Source organism: Tenrec ecaudatus, chromosome 8, assembly GCF_050624435.1.
Source record: "Tenrec ecaudatus isolate mTenEca1 chromosome 8, mTenEca1.hap1, whole genome shotgun sequence".
Taxonomy (NCBI): domain Eukaryota; kingdom Metazoa; phylum Chordata; class Mammalia; order Afrosoricida; family Tenrecidae; genus Tenrec; species Tenrec ecaudatus.
The window spans coordinates 109,665,453-109,681,910 of record NC_134537.1 but is presented as its reverse complement, the minus strand read 5'-3'; the positions used below and the strand labels follow the sequence as shown (position 1 = coordinate 109,681,910).

The window sequence follows — 16,458 nt, the reverse complement described above, 5'->3', positions numbered from 1 at the left end:
CCCCAGTGGTTTGAGCAGTTACTGTGATGATGAAATTTGGCAGTTATATGATGGTATAATTTGGTCGGTATTGTAAAGATTATTGGTGCTCTGGTATGGTTAGCTTTGAGCTGAAGCCCACCAACTATTGTGCAGGAAGAATATGAAATTACCTGCTACTCTAAGGGTTTATAGTCTCAAAAGCCACCACTTGAGGGCAGAGGATTTGGGGGATAATATAGTTTGCCTACTGTTTTGTGAGCTGATGTGATTGTCCTTCATTTTCACCTAATTCTGATTTTTAACATAACTGGATGATCTAGCCTTTGGAAGCTAACCGTCTTTCTATAAATGAGAAATGAGTGCACTGTAGGATACAATTTGGTAGAAAGAAACTCCGGGGTCAAAGTCTTCTGATATATCCGTTTATTTTCTAGAAAGTTGTAATTCATATAAACCTACCTACATGGGATATGATTGCCTCTCCCACTTATAGATGCAATTATTTCCCATCATACATAAAGTTATTTTACATTAACTGGCATATTTTAATACTTTTGTCAAAAGTGGGTTTTTTTTGTTTAATATTCATTGGCCATTTTGTTTAAGGAAGGTTTGTTTTAGTTAGCCGCTTGGTGTTGGGCCATCTTTTTCTTCCTGATACGTCTGTCTAAGAAAAGCATGCTTCCTTCACTCCTGTGGTTTCTTTTCGGTACATAAATATCTTCATTTTTTTCAAGGGAGAAGCTGATAGGATTGGTGGGGGTTTTTTTGGGGGTTTTTTTTTTTTGTTTGTTTGTTTGTTTTGCATCCTCCCACTACTCTAGGCGGCTTAAAACTGTGGCTAAACTTCCTCTTCTGGCGAGCTGGCTGGGAATAAAATGAACTCCTATGCTCCAAAGTGTGTACTTGATGTTCTCCGCTGCTGTCCAGTCAGCTCTGTGCATAGCAGGATGACATGTGGCCCGGCTCTACCACATTCGTCATTGCAGGGTCAGTCCATTTCTCTCAGCCCCCTGGTCCATCCTCATAATGGTTGCTCTCTGACTCCACTGCTGGACCCAGTGTGTCAGTCCCTCTCCTTGCGGGCCTTCCTCATGCTAGCTGATCCTGTCCGCCACCAAACATGATGTCCTTGTCCACAATTGGGTCCCTCCAGATAACATGTTCAAGTCTGTGACAATAAGTCTTGCCTCGCTTCTCAGGAAGATTCTGATTACTTCTTTCAGAGTGGATGTGTGAGTTCTAGTAAGCCATGTAGATTCAATATTCCTCACCAAATACCATAAATTCAAATCCATCCATTCTTCTTTGGTCTTTCTTCAGTGTCCATCCAGCCTTTGCGTACATATGAGACGATTGGACAGACTGGCTTGGCTCGGGTTCATCTCAGTCCTTCTCGGTGCGCATCTTCGCGGCAGCTGTGCCCAGTGCAGTAGGCCTGATTTCTTGACTTCTCCCATCAGCGGGGATTTGGGATCCAAGTAAACGAGAATCCTTGGCAACTCCAGTCTCTTCTTACTTTGTCATTGTGGTATCTATTGATCCAGTTGTAAGGATTTTTGTCGTCTTGACCTTGAGCTGTCTTTTTTTTTTTTTTTCAATCAGCAAGTGCTTGTTTTGCTGTTTGCAGGCAGAAAAGGCTTTATGTCCTCTTGGCTTTTAGCAAAGTTGTCTTTTGCAGATCACAGGTCAATCATTTGCATATCACCGGTCGTTAATGAGCCCTTTGCTAGTCCTGATGCATCTCTTGCTCAGACTGTTTGCTCAGCGTGCAGATTAAATGTGTATAGTGAAAGGATATGAGCTGGTGCACACCTGAGTAAGCAGTGCTTAGCGGGTGAGATAAATGCTGCCCTTGAAGCCCAAGACATAAAGGCAGGCTTCGTTTCAAGTGTCGTTTAGAATGCAGGTCTCTAGGATTGAGAGGCTGCAATGGGCTGCTGAACGAGGGACGCGAGCCTCAGAAACCCACTAGGACAGAGTCTGAAGTCAGCTTGATACCCTTCATTGTTTCTTCCCAGGCTCTTGCGTTGCATGTAGTGTAGTCACATCTCGTGGTGTCTTACTGTCCCCAGTGACTAGAAACCAAAAGGATAGACAGAGAAAGAGGGTGGACAAGTCAGCCTGCGTTCACTTTTATTGCGTTTACTGGTACCATTTCCATCGTTTATCTCTCTCGCGCTCGCTCCCATAACTATCTATCTATCTATATAGATGTATTTCCTGGTAATGGAGACTTTCAAAACGATAAACATGCTTTTCATTTTCCCCTTGTGTTTATTATTTGTTTTAACAGTGTTTCAATCAGTACCTAAATCAATTCTGACTTGACATTTGGCTGGTCTCCTACACATCTTATTTATATCTTTTTAATATAGTAGCTATTAAATTCTTCTCTCTCTCTCTCTCTTCCCCCCTTCTGGTTTACTTATGAGGAGCCTATTTTGTTTGTCCTGTAATTTTCTATTGTTTATATCTCCGTGGTGTTCCTCTGGTTCTGTAGCTTCTTAAAATGTGATGGTTTGATAAGGCTTAAACAGATGTGGCTGGGGGGGGGGCTATCAGATTATTCTATAGTGGTAAGGTATATTTCTTTCATGAGACATTCATTGATTTGTGGTGACTTTTTAAATGATGTTAATAACCATTAGTAATTGTTATTTAGTGTCCTGCTAGTTACTTGCCATTCCATTTTATAGTCCTTCCTGGGCACCATCCCCCACCCCACCCCTCCGCCTTGCTTATGTTCATGCATTTCATGAAGTTTTTAAAACATTTGATATCGTTTCCAAATTGCCCTGCATTAAGATTATGTATGCCACTTTACATGGAAGAGGAGCCTGGCTGGCATCGTGGATTACCAGTTGGGCTGCTAAAGTCAGCAGTTCAAAACTGCCAGCCTCTGCAGCTGCATGATCGGGCTTTTTACCTCTGTAAAGAGTCAGAGCCGTTTTGATTCAAAATCTACTCAAGAGCAGGGTGTTCAGGGTTTTTTTGGCGAGCATTTACAGCAGCCATGTACCTGAGTCTCGAGTTTATGTGTCGTGTTCTCTCGTTTCTAGTTAAGGTACTCATTTTCCCCAGTGGCGCAGGTTTTCGCTGTCAACCCTGGAACCTTGCAGCCTAGTATACAACACGAATCTGCTTCCGTCCTTGGGCCATAGCCCTGAATGACCTCTCGTCTTCCTTTTTAAGACAGGGAAGAAGGGAGGGAAAAGTAAGGTGGCAAGGTGAGAGGTTACAGAAGAGACAGGAACTGCTTCCATAGGAAAGCTAAAGCCACAAAAGGGATTCCCCAAACCTCCCCGATTTCCCTCCCTGTTGCAGATCAGTGCTTAGATCTGCTCATGCCTTTCCTAGCGACTAGTGCTTTGCACAACATACATTGAACCAGATTGGCAGCGCTGTCGGGCAGTCTTGAGGTTTGCCTGTGAGAGAGGACTTTTCCCTGGCACCTCCTTGCGCAGCCTCTAAAGACCATGGTTAACACGCTCTATAAAAAGTACCAAAGCTGGGCTCATTCCTATGGGAACATTCCAAGTTTAGGTCATCATTTCGCCTAAACATAACATTTTTCTTTCTAGCCTTTGTCTCTAAATTTATCGGTGTATATATTTATGAAGAAATTTAATCTAGATGTGTTTGATAAACCTTGTCATTAAAACGTACTCCCAAAGCCATTTTATTGTATACTAAATGTGTTTCAAACTTGTTTGATTTAAGTTCTTTTCCTAAAATAGCAATTGAACTTGACTTTTGGCAAATAGTTACTTCTCAAAGGTCGTGCTAAATTTTAAGTGTAATAATTTTACACAGACTCTAAACTTAGCAATTAGCATTCTCCAATTTTAGTTAAATCGAAGTGAACTTTGGAAAGTAATATATACTGGCTTCTCCCCCAACCCTTGTCTCGTATTAACAAATGCCAAAGAAAATATGCAAATAGGAAATGGCATGATTCTTGTAAAATGTGTTTTAAAATCTTTTTTTTTTCATGTCACCCTTTCTTCTCCCCCTCCCTATAATAATCCTTTGGAACTATAATAATCCTTTGGAAATTTAAGAAGAGTTTCTGTTTGTCTTCCCCATGTCTCCCTATTTATATATTTTAAGTGCTACCTGATATCTCAAACAAATGTAAATTATGTCCTTTCAAACTTCCCTAGCTTCCTCTCCGAAGTTATTTAAAATTCTGGATCTATAATGCAAGCCATCAGATAAAAGTGGGAGGCTTGTTTCTAGAAGGAAGTGTGCTGCTCCTTTGAGTGGATCAGTATGTGTCAGTATGCAGTTCAGGGGAAGGCCAGCTCCTTGAAGGGCCCAGTCCCTGACACCAGGCTGCGCCAGGGGCTCTCCCAGCCAGCCCGGCCTTGATTGCCTTCTTCTCCCGAGTACCTGCACAGTCTTACAAAGCAGCACACCACTCCTGGGAATGTGTTCATTCATTTTAAAATAGTTGATCCATTCCAATTGCCAAATAGCTGTGAATTTAATAACAGGCTTCCTTTCAGCAGGCTGGTGTTCAGGGCTGGGGAACCAGGCCATGACCTAAGAACTCTCTTGCCCTCTGAGTCAAGTTACCTCCTTAGCATGCCCCTTGGGGCCTGCGTTTGATGGAGCCCTCTGCTACGACTCAGTGGCCACTGGTCTCCTCAGAAACTGTCCTCCCACCACACCGACTGCTATCCCAGAAGGCATAAGGGCAGGCCTGCCTTCTTTTCAGTTTTCCCTTAGCCTGCCCATGAACTCTTTCATGCACATCCTTTCCCTTATTCTTCTGATGTCGCCTTGGCCATCTCCTCCTTTGGAGAACCCTCGGGAGACTGTTAAGGTGGATGAGTTGCCCTACTGGGTGGGTTGGCCCACAGAACCTCATTTTCTCCTGAGTTCCTGGAGTAATAAGACTGGGCTTTTGCATGCTGCCAGTCAGATAAAAAAATCTCAGATTCCCTGCCACCAAGTTGTTTCCAACTCACAGCGACCCTTTAGAACAGAGTAGATCTGCCCCCTTTGGGTTCCTAGACTTAATCTTTTGTTTGTTTTTTTTTAATCTTTATGGAAGTAGATCATCTCATCTTCATCCCGAAGAGCAAAGGGAAGGTTCAAACCTTCCAATTAACTGCTCAATGCTTAGCCCACCACACCACCAAACCTGTGTCAGGCATAGAATAGGTGCTTAATATGTACTTGCTCAATTAATTAATCTAAGCTAGCATATGATTAATTGGACAAACTATGTACCTTGAAATATCCACTCACTGAACTGTTTTTATTCCTTGGCCTCCTGGCACAAGACGAACCCACCCTTCACAGATACCCTTCAGCATGTAGTTTAGAATGAGATATTCCAAACGACCAGTGATTTCTTATACCTGAACAGAGTGTGTTTATTTGTTTAGAGAATTGCTGTCGGGAAAGAGAACGAACGGGCAGCTTTTCACTTATAAAGAAAGGTAGCCACGATCTTGCCATCTTCATTCTAATCAGGGAAGGAAGACAAGACAGTAAGAAGAGGTGTTGGCTACATTGAGTAGAGAACAGCAAGCAGGTAGAAGGAAAGTTCCCTCCATAAAGGTAATTCCACTGAGCCCTTAATTTTAGTTCAGTAACTTCTGCAGCCTGGCAAGTCATAAAGTCGGCCCTTGAAGCCCACCTGGCCTAGGGGAAACGCTCACTCTGAATTTCTGTGGCTAGCCCTTGGTTTTAGGGGTTCTTGTGCAGGCAGGATTAAGAGCAGACTTAAAGTTGACAGAACAGACTTTGGCCAGCCACTGGTTGAGGGTGTTGCATGCGCTTGCCTCCATGAACTCCATCCAGCCTTCTACTCGAGGGACCTCGGGCTCCGAGAAGATGGAGGAAGAAAGGATGCCTTGGGATTGGGTGCTGGTGAGGAATATCGACAGCACTGAGGACTCCTAAAGAGCCCGCAAGTCTGCCCCGGGGGCGGGGGGGGGGGGGTGGCAAGACTTCCTCTCGTGCGCTTTGGACATGCTAGCAGGAGAGCGCGGCCTCTGGAGAAGGACCGCAGGCTTGGTACAGGGAAACTGAAAAAGACCCACAAGGAAGGAACTGGAGCCACCTTGGGCTCACATCACAGAGCAGAGCCATTGTGAGGCTGGCGCAGCCCCCCCCCCCCCCCCCCCCGCCGGGGCAGGGCGGGTTCTGTTGAGCGCAGGACAGCTCTGCGTCAGAGTGGACTGAACAGAGATCCGTGAGGAGAATTACATTATTAAAATGTTGTCGTCTTTTTTATTTTTATCTCCTCCTCCCCCCAAATTAAGAGAGTGATTAAAAATGCATCACCAAAAGTGCCAGCAGGGGTGACCGTTCAGATCATGTCACTGTGTGACTTCACTCCTAACACATCATTCCACCACTTTATCTCCAGCACCATCCAGATCTCAGCCGAAGACAGTGCAGTGTGGGACATCAACATGCCCTGAGGAAACTAGGTCGAATGGACAAGATCTTGAGAGACATTCTTGGAGACTCTCAGGCCAAATTCTCTGTATTGGCAGCAGGGACCGAGGGGTGAAGGAAGACCCCTTCAAGCTGCTGTGGGGGCTCCCAGCCCCACTGTCGTCTCTGCGCTTCTCCTCCCCACCCACTAGTTCTCCCAGTCTCTGAACCAAGCTTTTTTTTGGCCCATCATTTCCCACGAAAGGTCCAGAGACAGTTCTCCAAACAGTTTCTCTTCCCTCAGAGACGTTTGTAAACTACTGTCACGTCATTCACCAGCTGGCCCGCAGCCACTGGGCTCTTCCATGGCATGATCTTTCCATAACGGACCCTCCGAAGCGCCGCTCTGTATGTGCCGTGGGCTTGCTGAGCCCTTGACCAGACTTCCCAGCCCCTGCATCCTGTGCTGGGCCTCAGCACCGCGTGAGAAAAGGGAAACTTGGCGGGCGTCCAGCACCGGGAATGATGGAATGACTGGGATGAGGGGCAGCTCTGAGAAAAGGCTGCAGGAGCGTGCGGCGGGGTGAAATCGATGGGGAGAGAGCAGGCGGCCGTTCCGTTGGCCATTGACTCTCTGTCTTGGAGGAGCTGTGAGATAGGTTTAAAACATGTGTCTGGTGACAGTCCCTCTTTGTGGGGGACGTGACCTTGCGAGGAGGGGTGGTTGGAAAGGCTCCAGTCTCCGCAGCAGTACGATTACAGTCCCTCTGTTTTCCATCCTTGCCCTCTGATTACCTGTGAGGTCATAACATGAGCAGCTGCAGATGGGGGCGGGGAGACACCAGGCATGGGGGGACTCCAGGAGAAAGTTTGTCTCATGGCCTCCAGGTGGGGAGCGAGGAGACCCCCTGGGGGAGTGTACCCTGGGGAGCCATTGACTCTTACACTGATCAAACCGTGGGGGTGGGGGTGGGGGTCAAGAGTAAAGCAAAAATTACCTTTGAGCATTTCTAGTAAGAGAAGATTGAACTAATAATCATGGTGATTGATGACAGTCATGGTGGCAGCTGATGTTCATAGGAGGCATTGCACTGAGCCCTTTCTATTCATTATCTCATTGAATCCTCACAACCTCTGATGTAAATACAGTTCTCCTCATTTCACGAATGAGGGTGTAAACTCACAGAGATGGTGGTGGTTCTTTATCATGTGCCCAGAAGCAGCACAATGAACTGGTAAGCTGCCCAAGGACAGTCCACATTTTGACAAGCATGCATGTCCCCGCGTGGCAGAGACCGCCCCAGGCTGGGATCGCATGAGTCCCGGGCCTGGTGCTGGCATGTTGGTCTTTACAAGAGTCAGCCAGACCCGAGTGTGGAAATAGAGGACAGGCCGAGCATTCGCCATGGGACACGGGCAAGTTCGTCGACCAGCTGTCTGCTCCTGGGCTTGCCCACCCCTGAGGCCAGCTGTGACATAGGAGGTACTCTGTTATTGTTCAAATGACTTCTTCGCTAGGTTGTCGATCCGTTTTTCTTCTGTTTATTTGTGCTGACATGGAATTGAATAACTATGAAAATGTTTGTATCTTATTCTTTTGTGCTTCTTTTCACTGGAACCAATGCCTTTATTTTTTCTCCCAGCCTCCTTTATGTCCTTCCCTCATCCTTTATCCAAAAAGGAAAAAAAAGTACAGTAATAATTCATGGTGATTGAAACTCAAAGTGTGAATGAGCTCAAAGAATCTGGAAGATCCACCATCTAGCGATAATCTCAATATTATTCTGTATTCTGTTACATTTTCACATGTTCTGTAAGTACAAAAGTTCTTGATGTATCTCATTTAATATGACAAACGATGAGCACAAGTGCTAATTTATTTTCATGAGAAATAAAATTTTCAGATGAGCGATTTTAGCCTTAAAGAGGAGCTGGAGACAGAGGTTTGAAACCAGGTTTCCTCCCCAAAGCATTATGCCAACCCCTCCGTGTAATTCCGTGTAACATGTCAGTGGGGTCATGTTCATGCTTACATGGGAGCCCTCCTTGCTTGTCAGAACCACCAGCCTCCCCTCGGGAGGAAGATGGGCTTTCTACTCCAGTGAAGAAGGACGGTCTCAAATTCTCAGGGGTGCTTCTGCCCAGCTCTGTGGGGTCCCTGTGAGTCAGTATCCACTCACTGGCAGTGAGTTTGGTTTGGAGATTTGTGGTTTTAATTTTTGTGTAACTTGCTCTCTGTTTTGTGTACATCTTCGTGTATTTGCAAATACAGGAGTCTACATTATAATTGGCTATGATCATGTGCCACTTTATGATTATCTAACCAGTTCTTAAATTTGAATGTTTGGAATTTTTTTTCCCTCATATCCTCCCCACCACCACCATTACTATCCTTTTTTTTTTTTGGCTCCTATGACTATCTTCATTCATAGTGCTTAACCAAGCATAATGTTGTAGGAGACCTCCCCTGCCCTGGAATGTCTTGAGCAGACTCTGAAACAGTCAGCACCCGGCTCTGGAGAGGTCAAGAAAACCCAGAAAGTCTTGGTTCCTCCACAGAGTCTCCTCCAGGGTTCTGAGATCAGGCTAGAGCTAGCCTTCAGCGATGACTTGCTAGGTGAGCCAGCAACCTTTTGAAGGAGTTGGAAGGAAGTGTATTCATCAAAGCCCCAAGATCTGAAACCACTGCAAAGAAGTGTTCTTTTGCTCTTTCGGTGCCTGTCGTCCCTTCCCAAGAATGAACACAAGCTTCAGGAATGAGTGGGGAGTTGTTTACATTCCCATTTGCCAAGTTCTCACTGTTTATCTTCCTGGACAGTCAACAGTGTGACTATTAACCTCTCACACAATTAAAATCGAGGGTCTTTGTTATGGTTCGTCTTGAACTGTGGTTGAATCTTGCTGGTTGTATAAGGCAAAGGTGGGAGAGCAAAGGAAAAATCAAGAATGCCCTGTACGTGGAGGGTGCCCAGGCCCCTGGGCCCCGGGGGCAGGGCGGAATTCCCAGAGGCATTGGCCAGTGCGGTGTTGTGAGATTAAGTGGATCTTTTTTATGGGATTGGATTCTCTGAGCAAACTTGTAGGGCAGTGTGACTTATTGAAGTTCTATCTTCCAGTTATCATTAACTTAGCCCTCGTTTTTTAAAAACGTTAAATAAGAAATAAAGAGGTTCAAAGGAATGAGGAAGAAACCCCACTGAACACTCGAAGTGGCCGAGAGCACACATTCCAAAGCAGCACTCCCTGCACTTTGCTCATGCAGGTGTGCGGCCCAGAAAACTTGATGAACTAAGGAGTTTTTCTTGTGGTAGAGGGAGCCCTGGGCTGTGCCTTGAGTTGCTAACTGCAAGGTCAGTGGTTAAAATCCGCCAGTGGCTCCGCAGGAGGAAGTTGAGGCTTTCAGCATGCCTAAAGATGTAAAGTCTCAGAAACCCAAAGATGCAGTTCTGCTCAATCGTTGGGGACAGAGGTGCTGGGTTAGCGTCAACTCAGTGACAGTGATTTTGATTTTGGTATCAAGTCGATTCCAATTCATTGTGACCATAAATGACAGCGTAAAATTGCTCCGCACAAGTTCCCAAGGCAATGGTCCTGACAGACGCTGACTGCCACATCATTCCCCAGCACAGTGGCTGGTGGGTCTAGCGGTGGGCCTTTTGATTAGCAGCGAAGCTCTTAATCTCTGCCCCCCCACCCAGGGCTCCTCCTCCTGTGCCATCAGCAAACCAAAGATCAAGCCCACGGCACCAAGTCAGCCCTGTAGGATAGAGTAGAGCTGCCCCGTCTCTCTCCTAGGGAACGATTGGTGGGTTTGGCCTCTGCAGCTTGACCTTAGTGCCTTTCCCTTATTGTCCACACTCGCACGCCACCGCCTCCCTTCCTGTCCTAGATCAGTGTCCATGGTTATGATGGGTGTTAACCATCACCGCACAAACCCTCTGTAAAGTGTTACTTTGAGGACGGAGGTGTACTTGACCCACACCGTGGTATTTCCAATGGCCTCAGGTGCATGTGAATGTTGGACATGGAATAGGAAAACCAATAAGAATCATTGCATGCGAATTCTGGTACTGGTAAAGAACACGGCAAGTCCTGTGGACAGCCCAAAGAACACACAAATCTATCTTGAAGGAATACAGCCACATGCTCCTTGTCAGGAGCCTTTCTGCAAGAATAGCGAGCCTTCGTGTAACATACTTTGGACATGGTGTCAGGAGAGTCCAGTCCTTGGAGGACATTGAAAGAGTAAGGCCTGCCTCCACATCAGTGGTTCTCAAGCTTCCTAATGCCGTGACCCTTTCATACAGTTCCTCATGTGGTGACCACCCCCAACCATAACATTATTATCATTGCTACTTCATCACTGTCATTTTGCTACTGTGATGAATCGGGCGACCTCGGTGAAAGGGTCGTTCGACCCCTAAAGGGGTCACGACCCACAGGTTGAGAACCACTGCTCCACATGATGCACAGACATTGGCCTCAAATGTAAGAACAATTGTGAGGATGGTGCAGGACTGCACAGGTCCCTGTGGGTCAGAACCACTGGACAGCACCTACCAACAGCCTGCACAGACTATGTTGTTCTTTGTGATCCAGTTGATTCTGATTCACGGTGACCCTGGACGTTACAGACTAGAACTGCTCTGAAGGGTTTTCTGGGCACGCATCTCCACAGAAACAGGTCTGCTTGCTTCCATGTTACTCCTTGGGGTGAGGGCAGGGGCAGCGATCCAACAATTCTTAGGTGTTCATTCAAACGCAAACTATTTGAGCCACCTAGGGACTCTGAAATGAATTGTGCATCTCCGGTTCTCTTTAAATTTTGTAATGAACCTTTTAAAAAAACACACAATGTTTAATAGTAAGCGTTACTGTTGTTTGCCGAGTTACGCCTGCTGACTCATCATGGAGCGCCCGACCCCCTTGCTTTGTAGGCTGTGAACTCTGGGAGATGACCGGCTCGTTCTCCCATGGAGTCAGTCGCCCACCAGGTGCTTTCACCTGCCAGCTTTCCCTTAGCAACCACACATGCACGGAGCCATTGTGTCACCGGAGCTTTTGGTTTTACGTAAGATGGATTGGCAGAGGCATCTTGGGAGATTGGCCATTATAACACGTGGACTCTGTCTTCAGATCATGGCCTCCTAGTCGCATGGCTGTGAGCCTGTCACTGGCTTTCTTCAAACACGGATGTACCTCAAAGGGATATTTGGCTGTGAAGGATTATGCTTAGCTTCCCTCCTAATCCTTGTCGCCCTTCAGTAAGTGGACAGTCCCTTAGAGGTCTTCTGTGAACGGTACTGAAATCTCTTTGCCATCTACATGATCTACTACAGATCTGAAAGGCTGTCTGGGGCTAGAAATAGACCAGAAACCCACAGTGACTGCTTGATCTTGGCGTCCCAGACTCGATCAAGCAGGGAGGGGTGTATTGCGCACCCCCTGGGTGTTTCGTGAGTACCTACTTTGTTCCCGGCACCATGTAAGTTCTTAGGATTCAGTGACGGACACAACAGAAAGACTTGCTGCCCACTTGAAACTAAGGTACCTCTCTATGGACATGGGCCGGGCAGGCATTTGTCTATGAAGCCGCTGCTTTCCGAGGATGAAGCTCCCGTGAAACCTGTGGGTTTGTTTGCAGCCTTTGCTTAGGAAGCCACACTTTGGAGAGATTGACAGACCCTCCCGGGATCAGTCCCCCTGTGCCTGAGAATGGAATTGCCTGGGGAATTTCTGGGTCGCCCTTAGCCCAGCGCAGCTGCAAGCCAGGGGAAGGAAGGGGATTGGAAATGGCCTCGTTGCAGTGAACAAAAGTAGATAAGAGTGGTGACGTAGGCATTTAGTCCCCTGGGAACCTTTTTTTTCCTCCCCTGCCTCTGCTTTGGGTTTTCTTCAGCTCTGAGATCAGACATCAGATCCTTGGACCCACAGACGGCGTGGGGTAGCGATTGGCCTGGAACAGCTGGGCGGTAAAGAAAGTGCTGGACCAGGGGAGCAGAGACCGCAAAGAAGGGTGGCGGACATGTATTCGCTGGGGAAGAGCCACCACTAGGCCCTCTGGATCAAGAGCAGGAGCCGCTGGCCTCTGGAATGTCCAGGACATGCTTGTTTTCTGGGTAGCTGGCTGCCTCGTCTGTCCCTTCAAGAGAGATGAGAGATCTTATGAGAGATACGCTCGACTGTCCCTTTCAGGGGAAGAGAGTAGGGAGCCACTTTGATATCAGGAGGCTGTTAAAAGAATCTGGGTACGAACCTGAATTAGGGTGAGAGAGAAAAAAATGGGAAGGGAAAGACCGCCAGAGAGACGTGTCAGTGTGGAGAGGCAGAGGAAGAGGGGCGTCTGGCCTCCACATGCAGGAAACCTTGATGTCACATCCTGGCTTGACTGTGAGTCCTGGAACTGGCCACGCACCCCCTGCTTCTCCCGGTGTCAACATGGCTCAGCTGACCTCCTGCCACAAGGAGCCAGGAAGATGGAATGAGATGTGGAGGGGGGGATGGGGGTACCACATTTGCATCTTGTCATTTTGATGCTGACGTTTAGGAGGACACAGCAGTTGTGTCGCTGGGAGAAGTGTGGGTAACTCTGAACCAAGTACTTGGGCAAAAGAAAAGAGCTGGAAGTGAGCAGAGGGGTTGGATCTGAGAGCACAGTTCACTTTGGGATGAGTAAGTTTGAGGAGTTGAGAATAGAGCAGAAGTCAGAGCTACAGAATTGTGTAGATTTGGTCATGGACAGGGCAGGTGTATTTGTCTCGGCGTCTCCAACACTTTGTGCCTTGGGTTTCCCCGCACACAACACCAGGAGCGGCCACTGCAAGCTCTGCTCTCCAGAGTTGATTGCCGCCTTTGAGTTTTTCAGCACAGATTTATCCCTTCATTGCCTTCTTTCATAAAAATCCTCCTCTTGACAAAATAATAAATTATCAAGGGTTCTTGAGGGAGGGGGTGGGGAGGGAGGGCGAAAATGAGGAGCTGATAGCAAGGGCTCAAGCAGAAAGCAAATGTTTCGATACTGATGATGGCAAGAAATGTACAAAGGTGCTTAACACAATGGATGGATTGTGATAAGAGTTGTACGAGCCCCCAATAAAATGATGTTTAAAAGAAGGGCTCTGCCCTCCAACATGTATGATATGCTCAAATCAATTATTTCAATCAGCACACAACCCCGTGGTCTTCCCTTGCAAAGGGCAGGGTAGCCTCTCTTCGTTTGCCCTGTGGCAGGTGTAGTGAAAGGGAATGTGTTCTGATGCACTGTGCCAGGCACTCGGCCTCCAGCAGAGAAGGAAGCCTGCAGCCCTGCATCCAACGGAGGCTTCTGAAGGATGTGTGGGCCTTCACCAGGTGAAGGGGGTTGAGGAAGATGCCCTGCAAGGCCAAGCAATGAAGGGAACAGGGCAGAGCCAAGCAATGAAAGGGCTGATTGTAGACCAGAGCGGGGAGAGCCAGAGCGGGGAGAGTCTGGTGGAGGGGGCCAGACAGTGGCCAGCTCACACATGCAGTTGAGCAAGGGAGAAATCACAGAGCCGTTTTAAGCAGACAAGTGTAACAATTGGGTTGTTGGGCCAGTGATTCGAGATTAAAGTGGTAGTGGATACAGGCAGCGGTGCCTTGGTGAGACATGAAAGGTGAAAGGGGATGGGGGTGATGTGTACTGCATCTTTTACTGAAATTTGCAGCCTAGAAGGACAGGCAGCTGAGGGCACGTGACATCGTGAGCATGAAGTTACTGTGGGTGTTTCTAACTATAGAAGAGCCAAGACGCAACGTAAATACTGGTTTAAAGTTCTTAGACCTTATCTTTGACTCCGTTCATCTGTCTGAACTATTCTCAGGGCTTTGTGGCCTGTTTCAGACTCGTTCATCTTTCTCAGCGTGTCAGTGCGACCTTAAATGGGAAGTTTCCCTTTTCTGCCATTTCTCTCCTTCAAACTGAAAAGGCAGAGGCCAAGACGATCTTTCCGAGCTCTTTGGTCCTAGACATCCCCCAGAGAACGACTCTCGGTGGAAGGTGGAGTTTGTTGTCGTCGTCCATGGACCACTGCATCTTGCCATGCTAAGAAAGGCCTCCTTCAGGTGTGTCCTGTGGGCTCCCAAGGTGCAGAAGCAAGCATGTAGCCAGAACAGGTGCGATGCCACACAAACTATGCGTGTCCAGGTGCCTCTAGAAAGGGGCGGTTAAGGAGGAACCAATAGCATCAAGGGACTGGTGGAGGGAGTGTAATTTCACCAGAATATCCATTAAGCCCTTGGCCTGACTGCTGACTATACTGGGTGCATTCACACTGGGGGCCCAGAGTGCCCAGTTCAGTGGGGCTAGGCTTTAGGCCGGTGTAAACCAGTGAATTGACTCCACACATCATCATAAACCCAGTGGGAATATGGGAATGGCCAGGAACCCTAAACCCTATTGGTCAGCCTGCCCTTGACCCCTGATCCCACCTCATCTCTGTGATGTATCTTTTTTTTAAATTAAATCATTTTATTGGGGGCTCATACAACTCTTATCACAATCCATACATCCATTGGGTCAAGCACATTTGTTCATTTCCCCCCACATTTGTACATTTATTGCCCTCATCGTTCTGAAAACATTTGCTTCCTACTTGAGCCCTTGGTGTCAGTCATGTTTTACACTATCCGATGTCTCCCTTTATCCACTTTCCTGTTGTCTGTCCCCCAGGGAGGGGGTTAGACGTAGATCCTTATGATCAGTTCCCTCTATCTCCCACACCTTCCTTCCCCTTCCCCTTGTCGTATTGCTACTCTCATTATTGGTCCTGAAAGGTTCATCTGTCCTGGATTCCCTGTGCATCCAGTTCTTGTCTGTACCAGTGTGCGTGCTCTGGTCTAGCCGGATTTTAAGGTAGAATTGGGATAATGATAGTGGGGGAAAGAAGCATTAAAGACCTGGAGGAAAGTTGTATGTTTCATCAATGCTGCACCCTGACTGGCTTGTCTCCTCCCTGTGACCCTTCTGTAAGGGGATGTCCAGTTGCCTACAGATGGACTTTGGGTCCCCCACTCAGCACTCCCCCCGTGATGTATCTTTTTAAGATCAGAAATCCCATGTATTAAAGAACACACACACTGTATTTGTTTCATTTTTAAACCCTTCTGAAGAAAAGCACCTGTGGACTAGGTAAAAGATCCTTCAGTTAGCTAGTTCCTGTGGGTCAGGAGGACGTGGTGAGTGACCATTGATCACAGGCCCCAGGAGGCCGCCAACCACCCCCATCCCCTTTGAGGCGTTCCGAGTCTCCCACTGCCATAGCAAACATGGGTTAAACATGTGTGCAGGGGCTTGGGACTTACTTGATTTAAAATGTCTTAAAATAGCACGGTAACAAAAATAACAACAACAACAATAGCATGCTAAGCCTGAGAAAAGTGTTGTTTGTTTAACATCTGAAGCATGGGTTCTGCCCCCAGTCCATTCCCACTGGCGAGGCTCCCACAAGAGCCTCTCTGGTGGGAATCACGGTCTCATGACCAGGGACCCAGAGGCACCTGCTATGTGTTCTCTGGACCCTGCTGTGAGGGCCTTCCTGAGCCTGCAGCCACCAACGCCCACACTCAAGCTGGTCATTTTACAAAGAACTTCATGATATGGCTGTTCTCTTGAACCTGGTTGTTGTGCAAGCAGTTGGTATCCCATCGCCAGGTCCTGAGGTGGGAACTTTAACTGCCTTTGGGGCGGGGCGGGGCGGGCAGGGACAGAACAGCCATGGTGCCTTCAGGCGGTTTCCAGGATGTGAACAACCTTCCTTCTCTATGGATGGTCGGCTGGTGCATCTTGCCGCTGGCAGGCTGTGAGAAACATTGCCCACGGCTGCCATGGTTGTCCACGGTCTCAGCTTCTTCCTGGGACGTCCCCTTTCCATACCCAACCGTGCACTTCACTGCGCCTGTCCGGCTCCTGGAAATCCCAGGCCAGAAACGGCTTTGGGGGAGTCGGAAGAGTTGGGGTGTCGAGAAGGCTTGGAATGGTGTCCTGGGTGACCAGGAAGGCCTGACGCGGCTCAGGGCCTGTGGCTTTGTGTGCTGTCAGACCGTTCTGAATGACAGCAT

At 47.7% G+C, this 16,458-nt stretch overlaps 1 protein-coding gene across 3 annotated transcripts in view; it reads left to right on the top strand.

Annotated features, from left to right (window-relative positions):
* Positions 1–16,458, top strand: part of RBPMS (RNA binding protein, mRNA processing factor) — a 184,932-nt gene that overhangs the window by 137,187 nt on the left and 31,287 nt on the right. The window lies entirely within an intron of this gene.